The 24,497-nt window shown below is 35.8% G+C and overlaps 1 non-coding gene across 1 annotated transcript; it reads left to right on the top strand.

The window, feature by feature from the left end:
- The first annotated feature begins 6,484 nt into the window (after positions 1 to 6,484).
- Positions 6,485 to 6,673, top strand: LOC145284830 (U2 spliceosomal RNA). Its single transcript, XR_013868899.1, has one exon. It is a non-coding gene; the product is annotated as a U2 spliceosomal RNA (small nuclear RNA).
- Positions 6,674 to 24,497: the final 17,824 nt, after the last annotated feature.

Raw genomic sequence — 24,497 nt, 5'->3', positions numbered from 1 at the left:
GAAGTAACCAAAATAATCGCAACCTGTTACTAAAATAATAACTTCCATACATTGTCTGGTCTGTCTAGTTCATTACGAATACACCAATCAAATAACTCACATTTCATCATTTTTCATCATTTTTGGATATGTTGCTAATTTCAACCGTCATTTTTTCTGAGTTCAATACCATAATCCCTCTCCTCTTACTAAAATAATACCTTTGATAATTTCTGGCCTGTTTATTTCATTAGAAACACATCAATAAAATACCTCACATTTCATCATTTTTAATAATTCTTGGATATGTTATGAATTTTGACAATCAAATTTAATGAGTGCGCACATCTAATCGCCAAATTCTTACTAAAATCATAAATTTACTACATTGACTGGGCTGTTTATTTCATTATAAACACACCAATCAAATAACTAAAACTTCATTTTTCATAATTCTTGGATATGTTACTAATTTCGACAATAATTTTTTTCATGAATTAATCCACATTATCGCCACTTTCTATCACTAAAATAATAACTTTCAGACACTGTATGGCTGTTTTTTTTTCATTACAAACACACCTATGAAGTTACTCACATTTGACCATTTTTCATAATTCTTGGATATGTCACTAATTTCGACAATTATTTTTAATGAAGTAACCCAAATAATCGCCCCCTTTTTAACCGACACGATCCCCTTCCTCTTACAAAAATAACAAGTTTGATACACCTTGTAGCCAGTCTATTTCATTAGGAACACACCAATCAAATAACTCACATTTAATTATTTTTCATAATTTTTGGATATGTTACTAATTTCGACAATCATTTTCCATGATTTAACACACATAATCGCCCCTCTCTTACTGAAATAACAACCATGCGACATTGTCTGGGGTGTCTATTTCATTACAAACATACACATCAAATAACTAACATTTCATCATTTTTCATAATTCTTGGATATGTTACTAATTTCGATAATCATGTTTAATGAGTTAACCAACGTAATCCCCTTCCTCTTACTAAAATAATACATGGGAGACATTGTCTGGGCTGGTAATTTCATTACAAACACACCAATCACATAACTCACATTTCATCCTTTTTCACTTTTCTTGGATATGTTACTAATTTCTACAATCATTTTAATGATGTAACCCACATAATCGACTACTTCTTATTAAAATATTAACTTTAAGCCTACATCTGGGCTGTTCATTTCATTATAACCACACCAATCCAATAACTTACATTTAATCACTTTTCATAATTCTTGGATATGTTACTCATTTCGACAATCGTTTTTCATAATTTAACCCACATAAATTCCTTTCCTTTTGCTAAAATAATTACTTTGTGACATTGTCTGGCGTGTTATTTCATTACAAACACAGCAACAAATAACTCGCATTTTATAATTTTTCATAATTCTTGGATATGTTACTAATTTGGACAATAATTTTTCATGATTTTACGACATAATCGCACCATCTTCCTATGTGGGGTATTCTGTTAGCACAAATATCCACCTATCTGATCCGATCCCAGGTATTCTCCTAGGAAACATCCCACCTATTTCATCCAATCCCAGGCAACGTTGGGTATTTTGCTACTACATATATCCACCTTTTTTATACAATCCCCGGCAACGCTGGGTATTATGCTAGTACAAATATCCAGCTATGAAGCCATATCCAAGAGCGTTCACTAGCATAATATTACATTGAATGCTCATTAATCTAATGGTATTCGACAATGAGGCTACATCCAAGTAAGCTCATTTGCATATTATAACAACGATTGTATATTAATCTAATGGTATTCGAAAATGAAACTACATCAAAGGGAGGCCACTTGCGTAATCTAATGGTAGTCGACAATGAAGTTACATCAAAGGGAGGTCACTCACACTCACATATAATAACAATGATTGTATATTAATCTAATGGTATTCGACAATGAACGTAAATCTAAGGGAGGTAACTCGCATATTATAACAATGATTGTATATTAATCTAATGATATTCGACAATGAAGCTACATCCAAGGGAGGTCACTCGCATATTATAACAATTATCATATATTATTCTAAAGGTATTCGACAATGAAGCTACATCCAAGGGAGGTCACTTGCATATTATAGCAATGATTGCATATTATTCTAATGGTATTCGATAACAAAGCTACATCCAAGGGAGGTCACTTGCATATCATAACAATGATTTTATATCAATCTAATGGTATTCGACAATAAAGCTACATCCAAGAGAGGTCGCTTGCATATTATAACAATGATCGTATATTATTCTAATGGAATCTGACAATAAAGCTACATCCAAGGGAGGTCACTTGCATATCATAACAATGATTGTATATTATTCTAATGGAATCTGACAATGAAGCTACATCCAAGGGAGGTCACTTGCATATTATAACAAGTGTTCTACATCACGTGTTCTATTTTTTTTTTTCATGTACGGCATACATTTTTTCTATACGCCCTATTCTCACCTTATTCTTCACACCTGCGAGCCAGGAAAATGTCAGATAATATCTCCGCTATGCATTTTCACTATATTTTCATATGTTTCCTATGTCTTCCGTCTTAAATAATTTATTCGGTCGGACCCTTTTTCACGGCCCATATGGCATCATTCAGGGATGTGGGTAAAATAACCTCATGTTTGTTAACAGCTGCCACTCAGCCATCCCATGCCAATTCCAATATCAAGGCATCTCCCTCCTTATCTCAAAAAAATTTTTGACGACATCTCATCCGACAGATTTCTGACTTCTTTTATACAGGCGTTATTCTCTAAACCTTTAATTAACAAAAGGGGAACAGTTTACTTCTAAAGTTCTTACGTACCAGCGGCATATATTCTATCTTTCTTTTTTTTATTATTCTTTCTCCTACTTCAGATTCACTATATAGAGGCTACGTCACCACTACACGTCCGCTCTTGTATTGGAAGTTCTGTTACTCTCAAGATTAGGTATTTTCAATCAGCCGAAGCTCACAAGCGGCCCTATCTGCAAGCTTAATCTATGTGGGTGCATTCTATCGCGCCCCTCCCCCCCCCGTCGCAGCTACAACAACCCTTTTAAGTCCATAGGCCTGCAGTACTCCCATCTTTATTGTATGCAAAGAATATGATCTTTCAACCGGTAACACCGGTCAGCTTAATCAAGCTACATACAGACGGCGAAAACAGCATTTTTCAAAATCGAAAAACCTATTAAAAAATCCCCCTTGCAGGGTCCTGTGAACCTCTTCCAGAAAAAAAAGATATATATATATATATATATATATATAGTTAACCGCCTACGTAAATTTAATCCTGTCCCCTTTTAAATTCTAATTTATACTAGGCCGACCATTTTATCTTAATCTAATCTTCTGATTTTTTTTTTCTTTTCTTTTTTTTAAATCAATATTTTGCAGATTCCTGAAAAACAACAATTATACATTATATAATACAATATAAAATCATCAATACACATTTTTTCTAACAATGAACATTAACTTCTAATTACATAAAACAACCTTCTTCAGTCCTTAGAATTTTTTTTTCAAAAATGCCGTTAAAACTGGAAAAACAATGTTCACCATTTACAGAAACTGTCCATTGCTTCTGACCTGAAAAAGAGCATCAATTCTTTTTTCTTTTTTCTTTTCTTTCTTTTCTTTATTTTCTTTTTTTAACCAGTTCAAAACAAGCGATGGCCATTTCCTCTATAAACTTCTGCAACGGTGTAAATATTTCAAATCATGATTGACACAATTCAAAACAATTTCATCTGTGCGTGTTCCCGTTACATTTTCTTACTCTCTCTCTCTCTCTCTCTCTCTCTCTCTCTCTCTCTCTCTCTCTCTCTCTCTCTCTCTCTCGTCGGTCCATTGTTTTAAACAAAATAACGTAAATCTTTTTTTTCTTCTAATTTTTACATTAAGTGATATTTTTCTTCTGTTCATAACGAGCTTATTTCTAATACGATAAACATTTTTTCTTAACTATCTTCTATATATAAAGTTTTACATCTGTGTGTCTGTATGTCTTTCTTTTCTTTCTTCGTGAAAAGATTGTACGTGTGTATTGCTTTTTTTCTGTTGTTTTTTCTTTTTTTCTTTTTTTCCAGACATTTTATTGTGTTTTATGTGTTTTTCTTGTCTTTTTTTTCTTGACACGAAATCTCCATTCCATTCTTAGGACCTGCTTCCACATTGTATTTTTCACATCCCAGGTTCGATATCGCATCGTCGATGCGAACTGGTCATAGGACACCAAAATCAATATATGTTGTATATTTGTTTATTTTGGAGGAGATGATATATTAAAACGTGTCATGTGTTATCTAGTGGATGTAAGATATTGTTCTTTTAACAGACAGAAAATAAACTTATAAATCGTATTATGTTGTTTAGCCAGGGGACATGATATTGACATGTAAACTGTGTCATGTTGTATCAGACTTATCACACGGGATATTTTTACAGTTCATATGTAAGAAAAAGAATACATGCTTCATACCTTTTTTTTCTTGAAGAGTTCTTTTAACTTCCTGCTGCTCCGTGACGAACCATGAAGCGATCAGCACCAACCAATTGAGATATCTGTTCTTATTTGTGAAACCATTAAAACAACTCTTTATATTTTTATAATATAAATTTATTACAGTTGTCTCAAATGGTTTTCACAGGATCTGCAGTTTGTCTACATTTCTATTCTTACAGCTCGCTCCCTAGCTGTCTGTCCACCCCTGTCTAGACGTCTGTCCGCTCTGGTGGTCAATCCTCAACTCTCTCAATCTCCCCAAAACTCTACATCACATGTTCTTTTACGTCACCTAATTACGTGTTTCAGACCAACCTAATCCACAGCTAGTTATTTGTTTATCCAAATCCAAAAGAATGTTTACATCTATTTTCTATTTTCGCATTTCTTTTGCGATTTACACGTCAATCATTTCTTTCCCAATTTAATTGTTTATTCTTCTAATCATAATAACTGATCCAGCAACCATCCGTCGCTCAAATCAATTAATAAGAATACAATAAAAATAATAATGATGGTTTGACCTTTGACCCCGCTTGCCACAGTTAACAGATACTACGCTATGATCACAGCCTAAAGGGTCATAACAATACAAAGGTAGGTCACTTGCATAGTATAACAATGATTGTATATTAATCTAATGGAATTCGACAATGAAGCTACACTCAATGGAGGTCACTTGCATATAATAACAATGATTGTATATTAGTTTAATGGAATTTGACAATGAAGCTACACCCAAAGGAGGTCACTTGCATATCATAACAATGATTGTATATTAATCTAATGGTATTTGACAATGAAGCTACATCCAAGGGAGATCACTTGCATATTATAACAATGATTGTATAGTAATCTAAATGAATTCGACAATGAAGCTTCATCCAAGGGATGTCACTTGCTTATCATAACAATGATTGTATATTAATCTAATGGAATCTGACAATGAAACTACATCCAATTGCATATTATAACATATATACTGCGCAAGCACCTTCTAAATTTTTCAAATCGGCATATACTGCACAAGCACCTTCAAAATTGTGAAATCGGACCTATAATGCACAAGCACCGTCTAAATTTTCCCATCGGACCTATACTGCACAAGCACCTTCTAATTTTTTTTAAATCGGACCTATACTGGAGAAGCACCGTCTAATTTTTTTCAAATCGGCCCTATACTGCACAAGCACCTTCAAAATTGTCAAATAGGACCTATATTCACAAGCACCTTCAAAATTGTTAAATTGGCCTATAATGCATAAGCACCTTCAAAATTGTCAAATTGGACCTATCATGCACAAGCACCATCATAATTTTTCAAATCGGACCTATACTGCACAAGCACCTTCATAATTGTCGAATCGGACCTATACTTCACCTATGTCATACAATCCCAGGCGATGCTTGGTATTCTGCTAGTACACATCCACCTATGTCATACAATCCTGGGCGACGCCGGCTGTTCTGCTAGTGCATATACACCTACTTTATCCAATCCTGGGCTATGCCGGGTATTTTGCTAGTACAGCTATCCACCCATGTAATCCATCCCAGGCGACACTGGGCATTTGGCTAGTACATATATCAACCAATTTTTTCCAATCCTAGGCGTCGCCGAGTGTTCTGCTAGGAAAAATTCCATGAATTTTATACAATCCCAGGCCATGCCGGGTAATCAGATAGTATATATGTCGTGCTAGTGCTATGTCATACAATTCCGGGCGACGCTGGGCATTTTGCTAGTATATATACACCAATTTTATCCAATACGCATCTTTTTTTTACTTGGTCTTTTGGCTAAAATCAAAGTGTACTATCTGTTCTTAGAAATAAAGTGGTTTCATCTTTCGCCCCCTCCTATTAACTCATATTATGCCTCCCACCTTCCTCCCTCTAAAAAGAATTAGTTAATATACGAAAAATATATAATACGCATCTTTTTATTTTACTTGGTCTTTTGGCTAAGATCAAAGTGTAGTATCTGTTCTTAGAATTAAAGCGGTTTAATCTTAGGAAACATTCAATGTATGTCCACCTACATCGGCTAATTATATCAACCAATTTTTTCCAATCCCAGGCGACGCTGAGTGGTCTGCTAGGAAAATTTCCATTAATTTTATCTAATCCCAGGCTGTGATGTTTAGAATATGACATCTTGTCTTAATTTAATATGTCACCAAATCCATTTACTCTCATTTCGTCTCATATTAAAACGACGAAAGAATACACTCACCATTCCATAGCTAGCTATAACATATACTGATCCAACGAGTTACGGGTATTCTAGTAAAAATATGAAGCTGGTCTGCATTAAAATAATACTAATTTTAATGCTTACTTTTAGTTATATTTTCAAACTTATTTCAGTTAATTAATTTATTTAAATTAATGTGTTATTAATTAATTTGTTTTAAAAAAAACAGACGAGTAGACTAGAACCCGTTTCAGATATTCAATAATATAGCATTAGTTTCAGTTTTTTTCTATAAGAAGTATTGTACAATTTTGGTGACATCGTTAAAATAGCACAGTTTTAAAGTATATGTCCCTTACTCTCTTGCATATGTCCCTTACTCTCTTGCATTCCATAATCATAACAAGTTCAGTAGTTGGGGATTTTACCAAGCACTTACATATTATTGACGTTCAAGTACACACAGTAATGTTTCTAAACATTTTATTTTTCAATAAAACCAAAAAGAAAATGGAAATTTGATGTAGAGGAGTTCTTTTTACGAATTCTCTGTATGTAATTTATTTTTAAATATTAGAGCGGGTTCAAAAACAGGTTTCGATGAATGCACTCTCTAAATAAGGTTAGCTGAAACGATAATATCCATATATAACTGACAGGGTAACCGTGTGTGTATATTCCGCAAGTGTCTCATAAAACTATATAAATAAAAGGACTGCAGAAATTTCCTTTTGGACCAAAGTACCGTACTTTGCAACAACAGATGCCACATACAAATTCAATATGTCTAGGTTATTACCTTATGTAAAATTCGAACACTATTTTAGACACATTAAGTCGTTGTAATAAAATGCTACATTGCATCCTAGGAGAAACACTATCACATCGCGACATCTTCAGAGGAAAGGGTTCCTATTTTTACTTCTAAATATTTAGTCCTCACACCACCACCAGTCAACACCGGAAGAAAGTCTACACTTATCACATATTTTGGACTTACACCGCCCGTAACTGACTCATACAAACACATATATAGCGTTAACTTTACGGTATTAGATTTTAAAAAACAATAAAGTCTCCCCCGGGAAAATCTACTTCCTATGATTGGTTGCCGGTTAATTCTCTTATTCCAGAATTACCTCATTTTAAACGAACACTTAAAAACAATGTATTATAGCGTCGATTAAATTCATAAACTTTACTGGTTTTATTTATTTCTTTTTATTGGCAACTGTTTTCTCCTTTATTTTTTAAAATACTTCTTTCTTTGCTTCAGCGAAGACATATTTTTGGTTTTGTTTGTGTTCGAAAAGTTAGTTTGTTATTTTTTATGCCATATCACGTCGTCGTTTACCCACTAACCACAAATGATATTCTGCTCTTTTTTACCTATTACGTTTAAACAGCATTTGACAAAAGTATTTTTATGGTATAATCCTACCTCTACATGTTAAGAACGGCTTCCAATGTTGGTGGTGTTTCTACATTCGGCTTGCTTTCTTTCTTTCGTTTTTTTTTTTTGTTCTTTCTTTCATCAAAACTTCTTTACTTTCTCCTTCCAATTTTTTACCCATCTGCTCGAGTCTCTTTACTCGCTGCTTCCACAAAACATATATGCCGCAGTTTCATGATTAATATTCACATATTTTTTATTTATATATTCTTTTTTGTACATTCTTAACAAATCAATAACAGATGCTGTAAAAAAAAAACTCCTTTACAGGACGCAATAGTGCTAAAAAAACGAATACAAACATATTAATCGCTCAAAAACAGAAGTTTAATACCTGATAATTTTAAAAGTATCTTAAGATTAGATAAATACTGACAACTTATTTTGAACAATTCAACATGTTAACATACATCCATAAGTAAAAAAAAAGTATACATAACGTCTTTGAAGTCTTGATGATCGCTCAAAATTTAAACATTAAACACTGGAACCCTAACAATTTTGTTACGGTGAACTCTAACAAAAGGGTTAGGAATTATTGGAATTTTAACACGCATTGTTAACGTTTTCTTTGCGCACACGGAACTAACATGAAATGTAATCAAACACATATTGCTCTTACCGTGGTCGGACTGAACATTCTCAAAATGTAAACACGGCATTGGTTTGAGAAAGTAAATATGCACAAAATACCGACACACAACCCGCGGCCATAAAAATTTTCTTTTACGATTACCAATATTTCATTTTCGATTATGGAGCGATTATTTAGACTTTACTGATGCTGTATTTCTTTTTTTTTTTTTTTTTTACTGTTGACAATTAAATTTAATTTCATATTCTTGTGACTGATCATGTCGATACATTTTATTTTTAGAACTAATTAAACACTTGCAAATAAGTCAGAACTTGCAAATAAGTCAGAACTTGCAAATAAGTCAGAACTTGCAAATAAGTCAGGACACAAAAATATTATGCAAGCAGGTTGCAACTAGTACCTGCATATTATTGCCCCAAACCAACATTAATCGCCAGTAACCAACAGTACTGATTCTGCACAACTACTTATCCAGCACCCCCTCACTCACTCACCCTAACTGAAACTTTTAAATAAAATAAAATGAGATGGCAGCTCAAGCAAAAGTTACGTTTAAACCAGGACCAAACTGAAAGAAAACCAACCTGCCTCCTCCCTTGAGGCTCGCATTTACTAATATCCGCGGGCTTAGAACTAACTTAGATGATGTTGAGTCATTTCTCCTTGTAAACACCCCGGATATCTTAGCATTAAGTGAAACTAACCTTCACTCCTCCATTCCCTCTAACCACTTTAACATGCCTGGTTATCTCCCACTCTACCGTAAGGACTCGGACAGACATATGCATGGACTTGGAGTCTATATTCGTAACACCCTCCCCCTGACTAGAGAAATAAAACTAGAATCAGAGGACCAGGCCTTTTTGTGCTTCAGACTAAATATGCAACACAATATTAGCTACTTGTATTTTCTCTACTGCTCTCCCTCAAACCAAGACTGTACCCTAATAAACAAAGTCTCAGACAGCATAGATATAGCACTCTCCCTCGATACTAGCGCACAAATACATGTATTTGGTGACTTCAATGTCCACCACAGTAACTGGCTAGGATTCTCTAATCACACAGACGTAGCTGGTAACGCAACACATAGCTTCTCTATATCCCATTCCCTATCTCAGTTGGTTACATTTCCGACACGTTTTCCAGACCAGCAAGATCAACATGCCTCACTTCTAGATCTCTTTCTGACAACGGTTCCTAATGACTGTACAACAAATGCCCACAGCCCACTCGGGAATGCTGATCACGCTGTGATAATGGTAGAAATCAGCCTAAATTCTCGCCCTAAAACTGAAGACCCACTACTCAAAACAACGAGGTATTACAAAAAGGCTGATTGGGAAGCCATCAGGGAGCTCATCAGAGATGCCCCATGGTAAAATATATTTACTCTTCCAGCGGAACAGTGTGCAAATGAGACAACTGAATGGTTCAAAACTGCTATTGAAGCACATGTTCCCGCACGGAAATTCTATAGCAAGCCCCACTCTCCCCAATGGTTTACTTCTGCTTGTGCAGCTGCCATTTGTCAAAGGCAGCATGCGTTCCGCAGTTTCAACCGACATAAGTCCAGCTCAAATCAACAGAAGTTTATAGAAGCTAGAAATAATTGTAAGAGAGTGATAGAGACAGCTAAGACAGATTACTCTGAAACCACCAGAACACGCATCGAAGCACAGAAATTAGGAACCCGGGATTTTTGGAAAATCTACAACAGCGTAGTAAATAATGGACAGTCAACTATTCCCCCACTATCAAACAATCATGAGGTTGCTTGCACGGCAACTGACAAGGCTAATCTGCTTGCCAGTCGGTTTGCCTCAAACTCCACACTGAACTCGGTACACCACTCACTCCCTGATTTTCCTCTGCGAACAGACGCCACACTAGACGATTTGAAAATCACCCCTTCTCAGGTACATGCTATTATAAAAAACCTAGACACCTCAAAAGCATGTGGACCAGATCGCATCCCGGCTGTGCTATTAAAAAAATGCTCTGCCGAGGTTGCTCCAGTTCTGTCCAAACTTTACAATAAATGCCTTAACGAATCTTGTTTTCCCGACTGCTGGAAAACCGCCTCTGTGGTACCAGTCTTTATAACAGATATGAGGGGAAAACAAATGAACACATATCCAAGGAAATGGCAGAAAAACTAGAGGATGACCTCCAATCCGTAGTGGAATGGGGACAAAAATGGTTGGTCACATTCAATGCTGTAAGACTAAGCTTGTTTCCTTCAATAACTACAAGAAACTTCTCTACCACCAATAGCAATGGCCAAGAACATTACCTGAAAGTACTTCTTTTAAACTCCTCGGCCTAAAGTTTACAGGGAATATGAACTGGAATAGATACATTGAGAGCATTGCCAAGGCTGCTGCAAGGAAGCTTAGCTCCCTCTACCATACTAGAAAACTACTTACGCCTGACAGTATCCTATACCTCTATAAGGCAACCATTCGCCCATGTATGGAGTCCTGTTGTCACATCTGGGCTGGTGCATCTGCTGCTTGTCTCTCGCTCCTGAACAGGGTTCAAAAGAGAGTCGCCAACCTGATAGGTCCTGAACTGTCATCTAGGCTTCAGCCTCTGTCCCATCGACGAGATGTTGCATCCCTCTGCCTGTTCTACAAATACTTTAATAGTGAATGCTTTGACGAACTGCAAACACTTGTACCTCCCCGACGTAACTACCCCCGACAAACCCGACAAGCTACCAAGTCTCATCCCTTTACAGTTGAGATCCCTAGGTGCAAGAAAGCCTTTTACTCCAATAGTTTCTTCCCCAGAACTGCGAGTCTTTGGAACTCCCCTCCGGGATTCTGCTTTCCCAACTGCAATGATATGCAGAAGTTCAAGTGTAACGTTAACAAACATCTTTCTACTCATCTCCCTTCATAATGACCCCGCTAATTAAGTCCCTGATAGTAACCCCCTGCTTCAAAGTGGCACTGTGCCTTGTTTGGGGTGAAAATTGAATCAAAAAAAAATCACAATCATAAACATTGGCACCAGGAAAAATGCCAACAGTGGGATGCAGATTTGTTCATTTGGGCCACGGCCGCCAGTGGCTGCGAATTTTTAGGGGTGGCGGTGGTCATCTACAACAACAACAGTTTAATTTGTTTTCAGGGAGGGCAACTTAATGATTCTGTTCTGGATCTGTCATGCTTCCACCGGGCAAAGCCGATTTAACGAGTCGTGCTAGTAAAACTATATAAATGAAAATGAAAAACTAAGATATGTATGTGGGGCGGGACAAGGCATAAAGCTATTTTATGTAAGGAGCTAAAAATATTACTTCAAGGTCAAAAACTTGCCAACGGAAAGTGTTAAATGAAATAGATTTTGACATATTCAATAACAATTCTTCCCCTATCTGTAAGAAACATCGCCCATGAAAGATAAGAATTAAGGGACAAAATAAGAAAAGCGAGAGTTCCAAAGATGTTGAAAGTTAACCCAATATCCACTTTCTACTCTCCTTAAAAAATGTTACTGTATTTTTTAGAATACATCCTCCAAAATCCATGACTAGTTGATTAGTTTAGGAGTTGACCTTGTCAATATACATAAATACACATACCTTACTTTATAAGTATCGAGGTATACATTAGTTGAAGTAAAAAGAAAACATTAATTATACATTTAAATATAAGGTTGACAAAATGTTCTTACGGTGTTTACTTTTAAATTCAGATGAATATATCTTGGCTCAAAGAAAAAGTTTTTCGACGAAAAAAGAACCATCAGAATCAAAACAATTATGCTAACGCAAAGCGAGTGTATCTTCAGTAACGTAAAAGATTTATGTTCTGGTGGCGATGAAGTCGCTGAAGACGTTTTTGATATCGCTTAGGTTTTTAAAGCATTTCTCACGCAAAAAGTGATTGAAAAAATGGTAGTCGGTAGATGAGAGGCCTGGAGAGTACTGTGGATGAGGCAGTTTCGTAACCCAATAGGTTCAACTTCTTCAGGGTCGGTGTTGCAGCAAGACGTCGGATATAGTCATGGAGGGGAATTGGGCCGTTTATGTTGAATAATGTTGGGTATTGTTGTTGAAGTCGTAATGGTTTTGCCTGCACTCAAAAAACTGCAATGGATGACCGGTCACAGACCACCAAACAGTCAGCATGGCATTCTTTCGGTGCAACTCTGGCTTTGGGAAATGTTGTGGAGCTCCGTCAGCTTCTAATCACTGAGCTGAGCGTCGCGGATTGTCGTAAAGAACACATTTTTTATCGCAAGTCACAACCCGGTTGAGAAACGGGTTGTTCTTGTTGCGTAAAATACGGAAAGATAACATTTTATCACGGCGTTTCTTTTGGTTGTCGTTTAATTTGTGAGGCACCCATTTGTCAAGGCTTTTTATCTTTCCAATCACTCTAAAGTGGTTGAAAATCGTCGTATACGTTACGTCTAACTCAGAAGGAAGTTCTCGAACAGTTGTGCATGGATTGTTGTTTAGTTTTAAGCACAGATAGGGAACGAGAAGTATTTTGTTTTGTGGATAACTGCTTAATCTTTTGGATTCAAATAAAAAATGGCTAATAGTAAAAAAAATGTAGATTGTATATGACGGTGTGTCATTGTATATTTTAAGCAATATGTTTCTAGAGTTTACCAGCGATTAGGAACTAAGGTAAACGATTATCTAATAAAAAAAGACATATTTAACGAATTTTTAAGTTTTAAGAAGTGGAAGAGGTATTCTTTGCAACCTTAATTTATTTTAAAATGAGAAGTTCGCTTATTTTGTTGGTTTCGATACTCAATAACATGAATCGATTAATTATTTTTTTTGTTCACGCCGAACAATGCCATCGCATCGGTTGTCAGTTTGTTTTTGCGGAAGTCTAAGTATGGAGTTTTTGTAGCGAAATGTTTGTTCACATTACATTTAAATTTCTGCATATTAGTACCAAAAAAACACAAAAAAAACAAAAAAAAAAGAAAACGAGGTATTCTTAAGATAAGCGACTAGGAAAAAAACTATTATGGTAGATTTCCTCAGCATCTGAAAACCGTTATAATTAATAAGTTAAGGAGTGGATTTTTTGTAGAGTTGGATTGGTTCGGATTATTTATGCTGTAGGAGGTACAAAAAATGCAGTACTTATTAAACAAGAACTACGATGCAACATTGCGGCGATTGGGCAGGGGCTTGTTTAGTGCCTATTTATTTGCCCCCTCACGAGGGCAGAGTTAAACGATCATTAATAAATTGAAAACTCGCAGATTGTTTAATGGCAAACCAACTAAGGTGATTTTCACGTTGAAGCACAAAACATTGAATACCATGACTTTTACACAATATATTATTTTACAATTAATTAAGGGCAAGAGTTAATACCCTTCTTAACAGTATTAATGCGTAAATGGCCACAATAGGACCCGTCGAATTTGAACGTTGCATATTTGGTTCCATAATCAGCGACAGTAACCACTCACGCATCCTCACCAAGTGTTAAAAAAAATTGCTAATAAATATGTATTAGGTTGACAAGAAGGTTCTTGCGGAATTGGTAATTTGGATTTCAAATGATGTATTTTCAAATAAGTTTTGGTTATAATACCTTTACTTTATCTATAATTTTAGAAAACGTTTTAGAACAGTTGTTAACTTTTCAAAAAATCAAATTAGCACAATTTTCTTGTTTCAATTCAGGCTAGGCTGAAAAGCTGCTGAAACAGCTCGCAATATCAACAAAACGTTCGCACAGGAATCACTACTGAACACACAGCACAATGGTGGTTTAAGAAATTTCGTGGAGGCGATGAGAGTCTTGAAGATGATGAGCATAGGGGCCGAAAATCAGATGTTGACAACAATAAATTATGGAACTATGGAAGTCTGTGAAATACAATACTATGGGGCTGCTTCCCGACTGACTATAGCATGGTCATTTTCAAATCTAATTTGAATACGTTCCTGTTGATCTGTCTGTTTTACAGTTTTCAATGCTTTCGTATGTTTTATTTTTAGAATTTATGTTACAGCCTTGTATCACTTTAAAATATAAAATAATTGGGTAAATAAAGACTTTAAAACGATTTCAGCAGGTTAAAAATATGCTGATCGGTAGAACACTGCATCTTAATGCGTTTAGTGACAGTTATTGGTTGTAATGTCATTTGATTTTCTATTTCTCAGTTGTTACTTCGATAGAAAAGTAGCTGAAAGCAAGAAATTTCAGCTTCCATATAAGGTTGTTACTCATTAAAAACAGGCATATATAGATATTCCTCTTTTTGTGGCAATTTGATTTTCATACATAAAATAAATTTCACAGTGTATAAGGATTATTTCATACTGGAGATATTTATAACCGTACCCTTGTTACATAAGGGAGGGAGAAGAAGAGGATTTGACTTGGACACTTTACTTGAGGGATACTGGTACCCTGGTGATGACGTGTCCATTTTACTACTGAAGAGAAGAAGTTTACGACGATGAGAGAGAGAGATATTACGAGTGTTAAGAGACGAGAGAACGGGACCCAAGATCCCTTAAACCGTTTGTCTAGTGGTTAGGACGAATATTGTGTATTTATGTGTTTGAATTAAAGAAGATTACTACCTGGTTCCGCTGCTCTGGGAGAGTCTTCATCTGAGTGGAGCTCTCTTGCTGTTTTCGCCGGAATACACAAGATGAAGACGGATGTTGGGTTTTCAACCTTTTATTCTCCCAGGCATGATCTGCAGATGCCGCCATCGATGGTCTCCACTGTGGGTACCTACCACGTCCCACGTCTGGGGCGCGCATCTCCCCCCTTACTTAGGAGAGAACCATTTTAGACTTCTGCTCGGCTCGGCATTTTCTGAGAGACTCAACGTTTCACCAACCTTGCCACGTAGCATCACATGACATCCGGTTAGATGAAACGTCTCTTCCTGCAGGAAGTGGATTAACTACAAAAAACTACGTGGATTAACCACAAAAATATCTCTCTGACCTCCTTCCACCCTCTCCCTCTCTCTCTCTCTCTCTCTCTCTCTCTCTCTCTCTCTCTCTCTCTCTCTCTCTCTCTCTCTCTCGATCTACTATCTAATAGAGACACAGAAAGAGAAAATAGAGAGAGTATGAAAGAGCCAGAGAGAGAGAGAGAGGAGAGATGCTCTTTAACATTCCTCCACCCCTTTTTTATGAAAATGTATGGCAAAGCCATACATTTTTAATAACTAACTAACTAAACTAAGGAGGGAATACATACGCTACCCGCTGGCAAGAAGACTGTCCTACGATAAATCGATAAACTCAAAATTAAATAATTACAGCAATAAAACTGCCATGTAGCGCTACCCTGCGCTCTTCAAGGTCAAACTCCTTTATGACCCCATGGCTTCTTCGTACCCATCTCGGGACTTCAAGAGCATCCTTTGCTCCCGGTCGACACTACTCGTGGTCGATAATTTCACGGCTCCTAGCCGAACAACAATAAAACACAAAATCGAGGTCCATCTGCCTCCTACTTACATCTCAGGATTTACGGACAATCTTCTTTACTCCTAGGTAGCACAAAAACAAAAACAAAAAAATCCCATCCCAAACCTTCACCATTTCACATCAAATGTTCTTAATTAATTTACCTCCTCTATGACTATACTTAATTGGTCCAAGAGTAATCAAGTCGGTTTTATTTATTCTACCCCATTTACCCCCCATGTGGTCAACACAAAATGGACACATCCTCCGACTGTCCATATTAGTTACAGAGATCGCCCATTTCTCTATAACTATCTTGTGCTTCCCTGAGCACCTACCAAAATATGGATTTTTTTTTATTACGAGGACGTTCTGTACCGCCCTCCACCGAATTACGCATCCGGAACAAAAAAATCTGTCGAAACTACAAGAATAAAACAACAAACAAAAATATGTATACATGACCACCTCGAAACCAGAATAAATACCGACTGACTTCCTGACCTTATTACTCATAATCCAGCAAACCGTCTGCCTGTCCAACTACTGTATTTCGATTTTAAAAAATCCTTATTCCTTATTCTTTTGTCTTCCGACATCATCCCATTTTAAAAATTCTCATTTATGTTTTCCTTGCATAATCCCGTTATCTCAAAAATTATTATTGATAATTGATATACCTCTATCCTGTCATCATCTTATTTTTAAAAAATTAAATTACATTGACACCACGTGGCAAGACCATCGATGTCCCCATCTGCTATACAAATACAAGATAACAAAAATACAGAAAAAGAAATACAGAAAAATACACATGGCAACTCAACAATACTTAACAATATTCAATAATACTTAATTAATATATACTTAATTAATTCACTTATAACTAACAACTTTCAGCAAAGTTCAACAAAATTATCACTGATCAAATAGTCCACGTATGCAAAGTTCAAGGGTTTTCTGAAACTAAAAAAAATCATTTATCTTTTACAATTAACCACAGAATTAATAAAAAAAAGTTCCGCTTCTATTCTATTCATATAATTATAATTTACTTAAAATTAATCCGGAGGGATGCCACATCACCAACCTGATTTTTATTTCACCTAATACTTTCGACAATAGTGTAATTTCTTCTTTTTTTTTCAAATCTAAAATGACATCTTGCTATTCCGAATGCATTTAAAAGTTCACTGTCCCTTATTTTTGTAACACTTTGCTAAATTCAACAATGTCAAATGACTAACAGGTTTATAAACTGTGGACAACCTCGATGTCATTTTGCCTCAACAAATGTTCATTTGTGTTGTCTTGTCTATTTAAATATATATATATATATATACATTTTTTTTGTTTTTTTTCTGTGTTTTCAATTCTTTCTCTGTGTTTTTCAATTTCCACAGTTTTTATTTTGAATATGGTAAATTAATTTTCTTTTCTCTTCTGTTTTTTAATCGTTTTCAAAGTTCACAGCGTATTTTTAATTTTGGAGTTTAATCTTCTTCTAAATGCGTATGGTATTCTTCATGCCTTTGCTATCTTTTTCAACACATAACTGAATCATTTTTTCTTCTTCCTTCCTCCCTCTCTCTCTATCTTTCTCTCTCTCTACCCTTTTTTCACTTTTCTTCCTTTATTCTCTTTTTCTCTTCATTTTCACTGTTCTTTCTTTATTCTCTTTTTCTCTTCATTTTCACTATTCTTTCTTTTTATTCCACTGTCTCTTCTCCGTTTTTTTCTCCCTACTTTTTCCTCAATTTCTCTTCCTGTCTTTATTTTTCCTTGTTATGTCCGTGGCAATCCAGGTTTCGATATATGCCCCATGCGGGGGCAAGAAGGTCAACGGCACCAAATAACAGATATGTTACATAAGGGAGGGAGAAGAAGAGGATTTGACTTGGACACTTTACTTGAGGGATACTGGTACCCTGGTGATGACGTGTCCATTTTACTACTGAAGAGAAGAAGTTTACGACGATGAGAGAGAGAGATATTACGACTGTTAAGAGACGAGAGAACGGGACCCAAGATCCCTTAAACCGTTTGTCTAGTGGTTAGGACGAATATTGTGTATTTATGTGTTTGAATTAAAGAAGATTCATACCTGGTTCCGCTGCTCTGGGAGAGTCTTCATCTGAGTGGAGCTCTCTTGCTGTTTTCGCCGGAATACACAAGATGAAGACAGATGTTGGGTTTTCAACCTTTTATTCTCCCAGGCATGATCTGCAGATGCCGCCATCAATGGTCTCCACTGTGGGTACCTACCACGTCCCACGTCTGGGGCGCGCATCTCCCCCCTTACTTAGGAGAGAACCATTTTAGACTTCTGCTCGACTCGGCATTTTCTGAGTGACTCAACGTTTCACCAACCTTGCCACGTAGCATCACATGACATCCGGTTAGATGAAACGTCACTTCCTGCAACGTGGATTAACTACAAAAATATCTCTCTGACCTCCTTCCACCCTCTCCCTCTCCCTCTCTCTCTCTCTCTCTCTCTCTCTCTCTCTCGATCTACTATCTAATAGAGACAGAGAGAGAGAAAATAGAGAGAGTATGAAAGAGCCAGAGAGAGAGAGGGGAGAGATGCTCTTTAACACCCTATTTCCAAAAGAGGGGAGGTATAACATATGAGAAATAGTTGGAATCAAATCTCCCCTTGTTGTTATTTCAGATCATTTGAAACCAAAGCAGCAAGTTTTTGCTGGCCCTCCATCAATGCCAGACAGTTTGGCAAAATATATATTTATATAAAGTAGTAGGGTTCATACGTGTGTCGGTGTATACAACTCTCATGCAGCCCACACCACTGGACCAATCATGACCAAACCTGACATGATGATGGTCTCCGACCTAGGGATGGTGCACACAATTTTTTAAAGTCAAATGGTAAGGTCATATTTAGTGCACGCAGTGATGATGCATACCAGGTTGAGGTTTGCCGCCATCATGGCGCCGGCCAACTTTGTGAATTTGAATAAGCTCACCCTCCCCCACACCATCCTCTTAACCAATCTTGATAAAATTTGGCATGATAGTGGTCCCTAATACAGATCAAAATTTAAATTTCCAAATCGGATTCCCAATCATGATTCTTAGGTGTTAAACACCTTAAGCAATAGTTGCTCTTACAACATCCACTTACTGCAATGGTGTCTATGAAGCGGGTACTCGAGCATAGAGCACAGTCTCGTGTGACGGGCAGGAATCTTTGATAGAATATATATAAATGAATTCAATTTAAACTCCTTAAATTAAAACTTACAACAATTTATTATTCGACAAGGAATAAAAATTGAAAATCTTATACTTTTCCGTATTGCATGGAGTTTACAAAGTATTGCTCTTATCCTCAGGAAAATAGTTAACAAAATTATATTCATAGGCAAGCTATAATTTTGTAGGTAAGCACATAAATTTGGAGAGCAGCCATATTTGTATAAAAGTTGATAATGATACGGAAATGTGTCGGTTAAAAGGATATTCCATAGAAGTCCAAGTTCGAATGAAGAAATATATATATATATATATATATATATATATATATATATATATATATATACTCCTATTAATTCGTTTTTCTTTTGTGTGTATTGATATTCATATGAAAACCCCTCTTTTCTATTCATTTTAAAAGAAAATACAATTTTCTTATATATGGGATGTGTAATTGCATTCACTAGCAAAAGATCTAGCTAATTTGCATATTCTTTTAAACATTCATTTTATATTAATTTCCTATTATTTTTTTCGGTTTTCTTATGGGATGATCATCTTTAGTAAACTATTACATGTAATTATATTCATGTAGATATTCTACATGATTTATACTTATAATATTTGCGTAAAAAGTTTACAGTAAACACAAAATTGTTTCCTTATATATATTTATGTATACGTATATGTTTTTGTTTAATCTATCTATATATATATATCTATAAAAGTGAATGTGGCTGTGTGTCTGTGTGTGTATACTTCTATACACAATAATTCTGTCAATTTGAAGTCTACAGACTTGAAATTTGATATACATGGTACTGAGATTTCGGAAAATCGATGTGATCGGTTTTCGGCGAGAAAATTGGCAGTTAAGGGGTCAACGTTCAACGATTTGACCTTTGAGAACTATACCAAACCCCTCCGACAATTTTGGGTCTCAACACTTGAAATTTTAGATATAGGTTCATTGGACATGAATTTAACTTAATAACTTAATTTGAGCCCAAAATGATAAATGTTAAGGGGTCATAATAGGGGTCAAATTTTAAAAAATTGATCGCTTTTTTTCTTTTGCTCAACATGTGTGTGTGTGTGTGTGTGTGTGTGTGTGTGTGTGTGTGTGTGTGTGTGTGTGTGTGTGTGTGTGTGTGTGTGTGTGAATTTTTAGTCTAGAGTCTCGAAATTTGATGTACAGGATATGGAGACTTGGAAAAATCTTTATAGTCGGTTTTGGGCCAGAAATCTGGCTATTAAGTGGTCAAAGTTCAACGATTTGACCTTTGAGAACTCTACAAAAATCCTCCGCCAATTTTGGGTTTAAACACTTGAAATTTTAGATATAGGTTCCTTGGACATGCATCTAACTTAATAACGTGATTTGAGCCCAAAACAATAAATGTTAAGGAGTCATAATACGGGTCAAAGTTTTTTAAAAATTACATCTGTGGTCTCTATCAAATTACTCAGACAATTTCTGGTCTAAACATTTGAAATTTTACATAAAGAGTATTCAGAAATGGGGCAAGCGTTTTACTCGGCTTGGGTCGAAAATTTGAGCTACAAGTATATAAATCTATGAATGTATGTTTGCATGTCTTCCTAAAACTTTCGACACAGGCAACGAATTTTCACAAGATCACTATCGTTTTGAAGCTCGACCCTTCAGACGACAAATACCGAAAAATTGGCTAAAAACATTAATTTCTTCACTGAGCACTTTTCTTCAGGAAGGGGTCACTTTTTTCGCCGATATTTTCGAAAGTCATCCCCTCTTTTCGATTGTCTAGCTTTAATTTAAACCTTCATCACTTCCGGTTTGTCGGTGATCGTACAGCAAAGACGTCACTTTTTTTTTCATATTCTTTTCCTCCTTCGCAGTATGGGTTGGAGCCTGCCTTCCTACTACCACTTTTTTTTTGCTCAACATATACCCCCAAACACCGGGGCAACGCCGGGCTGAAATGCTAATATATATATATATATATATATATATATATATATATATATATATATATGTGACATTGTCTGTGTGTATGTGTGTGTCTGTGAGTTACATTGTCTGTGTGTATGTGTGTATACATTTCCCTTCCAAACTACTCTGTCAATTTTCAGTCTACAGACTCAAGATTTGACATAAGGGGTACTGAGATTTGAGAAAATCGTTTTAATTGGTTTTCGGCCAGATGTTTGGCAGTCAACGATTTAACCTTTAAAAATTCTACCAAACTCCTTCGACAATTTGGGGTCTAAACACTTGAAATTTTAGATCTAGGTTACTTGGACATGGATCAAACTTTTTAATTTGATTTGAGCTCAAAACAATAAATGTTAAGGGGTCAAAATTTGGGTTAAATTTAAAAATTTGACCTGTGCGGTCTCTACCAAATTACTCGGCCAATTTTTGGTCTAAACATTTGAAATTTTAGATAAAGGGTATTGGCTTCCAAGGTATCAAAGTTCAAAAGATTTTACCTTTGCGGTCTTTAGCAAACTATTCAGTCAAGGGTATTCAGAAATGCAGCAAGCTTTTTAATCAGTTTTTGGGCAAATTTGACTGTCAAAAGGACAAAGTTGAAAGAGTTGACCTTTGCAGACTCTACCAAACTCCTCCGCCAATTTTGGATCTCAACACTTGAAATTTTAAATGTGGGTTACCTGGACTTTTTAAAATATATATACATACGCACATAAAGTACATAGGACCCGAGCAAAGCAGAGCTGAACTGTTAGTATATATATATATATATATATATATATATATATATATATATATATATATATATATATATATATATCCCGTGTCAGAATTAAATGCAAATCGATATTTTTGTTCTAACTCCGATAGTTTTCAATGAAAATTCGTGAAATTCGCACGTTATAAGGCAACACTAACATATGCGCAGATATAAAATTTTAAGCTGATCTGCGCAATAGCGGGCAAACGGCAGCCATTTTGGAGACTTGCAGTTTTTTTCAGCATGCCAACTTTATATGCAAGATGGGACGTAAAGGTGTTTTAAATCAAGCTGAGAAGTCTAAAATTGTTCAAAGCATCCATAATAAGATGTAAACCTTAGAAATTGCCAAAGAAGTACACCGTGATCATCGTACAATCAAAAAATATTGCACTAACCCTCAACTTTGCAACGGACGTTCTGACAAAGGGAAAATACGTAAGAAATCATATCTGTCACGTCGAACAATGAGCAAGATCAAGTTTTTGAAAAAGCTGGCGTTCCTGATGTGCCCAAATCAACTCGTTACCGTATCCTGAGAACGATTGCAAAATTTGGAAAGTCAGACGTCTGCCCTCAATTGAACAAAAAAAGAAGATGGAGTGAGCAAGAGATCGCATGAAGGTGAATTTTCAAACTGTTTTGTTCACCGATGAGTGTCGAATGGACCCGATGGTTGGAGGAGAGGATGGTACCATAATGAGGGTCTACGTCCCCAAAGGATTAGGCGTCATCAAGGAGGTGGTGGTGTGATATTCTGGGCTACAATCATTGGCAATGAGGTGGTAGGACCATTCAGAGTCGCAGATGAAGTGAAAATTACCGCTAAACACTATATTGACTATATTAAGGAACACTTGGAACCCTGACACAAGAAGATTTTGGCATTCCAGAAAAAAATGGTATTCATGCATGATAATGCAACGTCCCATTCTGCAAGGATAACCACTAAATATTTGGAGAGATTATTTTGCCAGACATGGAAAAATAATGCGATGGCCAGCCTGTTCTCCAGATTTAAATCCCATACAAAAACTGTGGAGTATCTTGAAACAAAATATTTACTCCAGTGGAAGGCAGTACCACTCCAAGGATGACCTCTGCTATTCTGACTGCTGCTAAAGACATTTCATCAGATGAAATCGAAAATTTGACATCTTCAATAGACCAAAGGCTTTTTGCTCTTGTCAATAAAAATGGAAATTATATAAGATATTGATTGTACTATGAAAACATATTGAAGTTGTTTGTTCTTTATTATCGTTGTTCTCAATTTACAAATTTCTAGAATAATCAATGTTTCGATGATCTTTTAGCATTTCACCATATTTTAGCATTAGTTGGCATATAAAGTTGACACGCTGAAAAACTGCGAATCACCAAAATGGCTGCCAATTGTTTATTACTGTGCAGATTAGCTTAAAATTTTAGATCTACGCTTGTGTTAGTTGCCATATAACGTAATAAATTTCACAAATTTTCATTGAAAACTATCGGAGTTAGAAAAAAAATATAGATTTGCATATAATTCTGGCACGGGGTATATATATATATATATATATATATATATATACATATATATATATATATATATATATATATATATATATATATATATATATATATATATATATATATATATATTTGAATTTCAGTATAATTCTTCCAAAGGTAGTCGTTCATATTTTTTTTAATTATTCATCTTTTCTATAAAATAAATTGCATGTTCTGCTTAATCATTTTGTTTTGTCTTTCTAGTTGAGAAAAGTGTGCCGTTTGGGTGGACAGACCGGTTGTAGGTTAACATCTAAAGATTGTTTTGTTATTTATTATTAATATTATATCGTCATTACTCTTATCTCTTTTTCGGCACGGCGGATAAGCAGGTTAACCCGGACGCACTTCATTCCGTTGAAAAAATATTTGCTTGCAATGATTAAACAGACATTTTGTTTAGACGATCGATTGAAAAACCGAAGACAAAAGAAGGCCAGGGCTGACCAGAAAACGATCAGTGGATTTTAAAAAAAAAGATGAGGGAAAAACCTCTCTTAATCTTGTTCTTCCACTTACTCTGGTTACTCTCCACTCTCTTACTCTCGTTTCCATCACTCTTTTACTCCGGTTCCACCCCCACCCGCTCTCTTAGTATGGTTTCATCCCTCACTCTCTTACTTTGGTTTACCCCTCCCCCGTTCTCCTACTATAAATTCCTCACCATGATCTATTCACACTCCTTTCCCCCCGGAGCGCTTTTTTTTTACACTTCTTCCCCCCCCTCGCACGTCCTTGTCGCTACAAAAGATGAAAGAAAGACCTATC

This window comes from Euprymna scolopes, chromosome 1 (assembly GCF_053919585.1).
Source record: "Euprymna scolopes isolate OS-2025 chromosome 1, ASM5391958v1, whole genome shotgun sequence".
Lineage (NCBI taxonomy): Eukaryota > Metazoa > Mollusca > Cephalopoda > Sepiida > Sepiolidae > Euprymna > Euprymna scolopes.
This window is presented reverse-complemented; position numbering and strand designations above follow the sequence as displayed.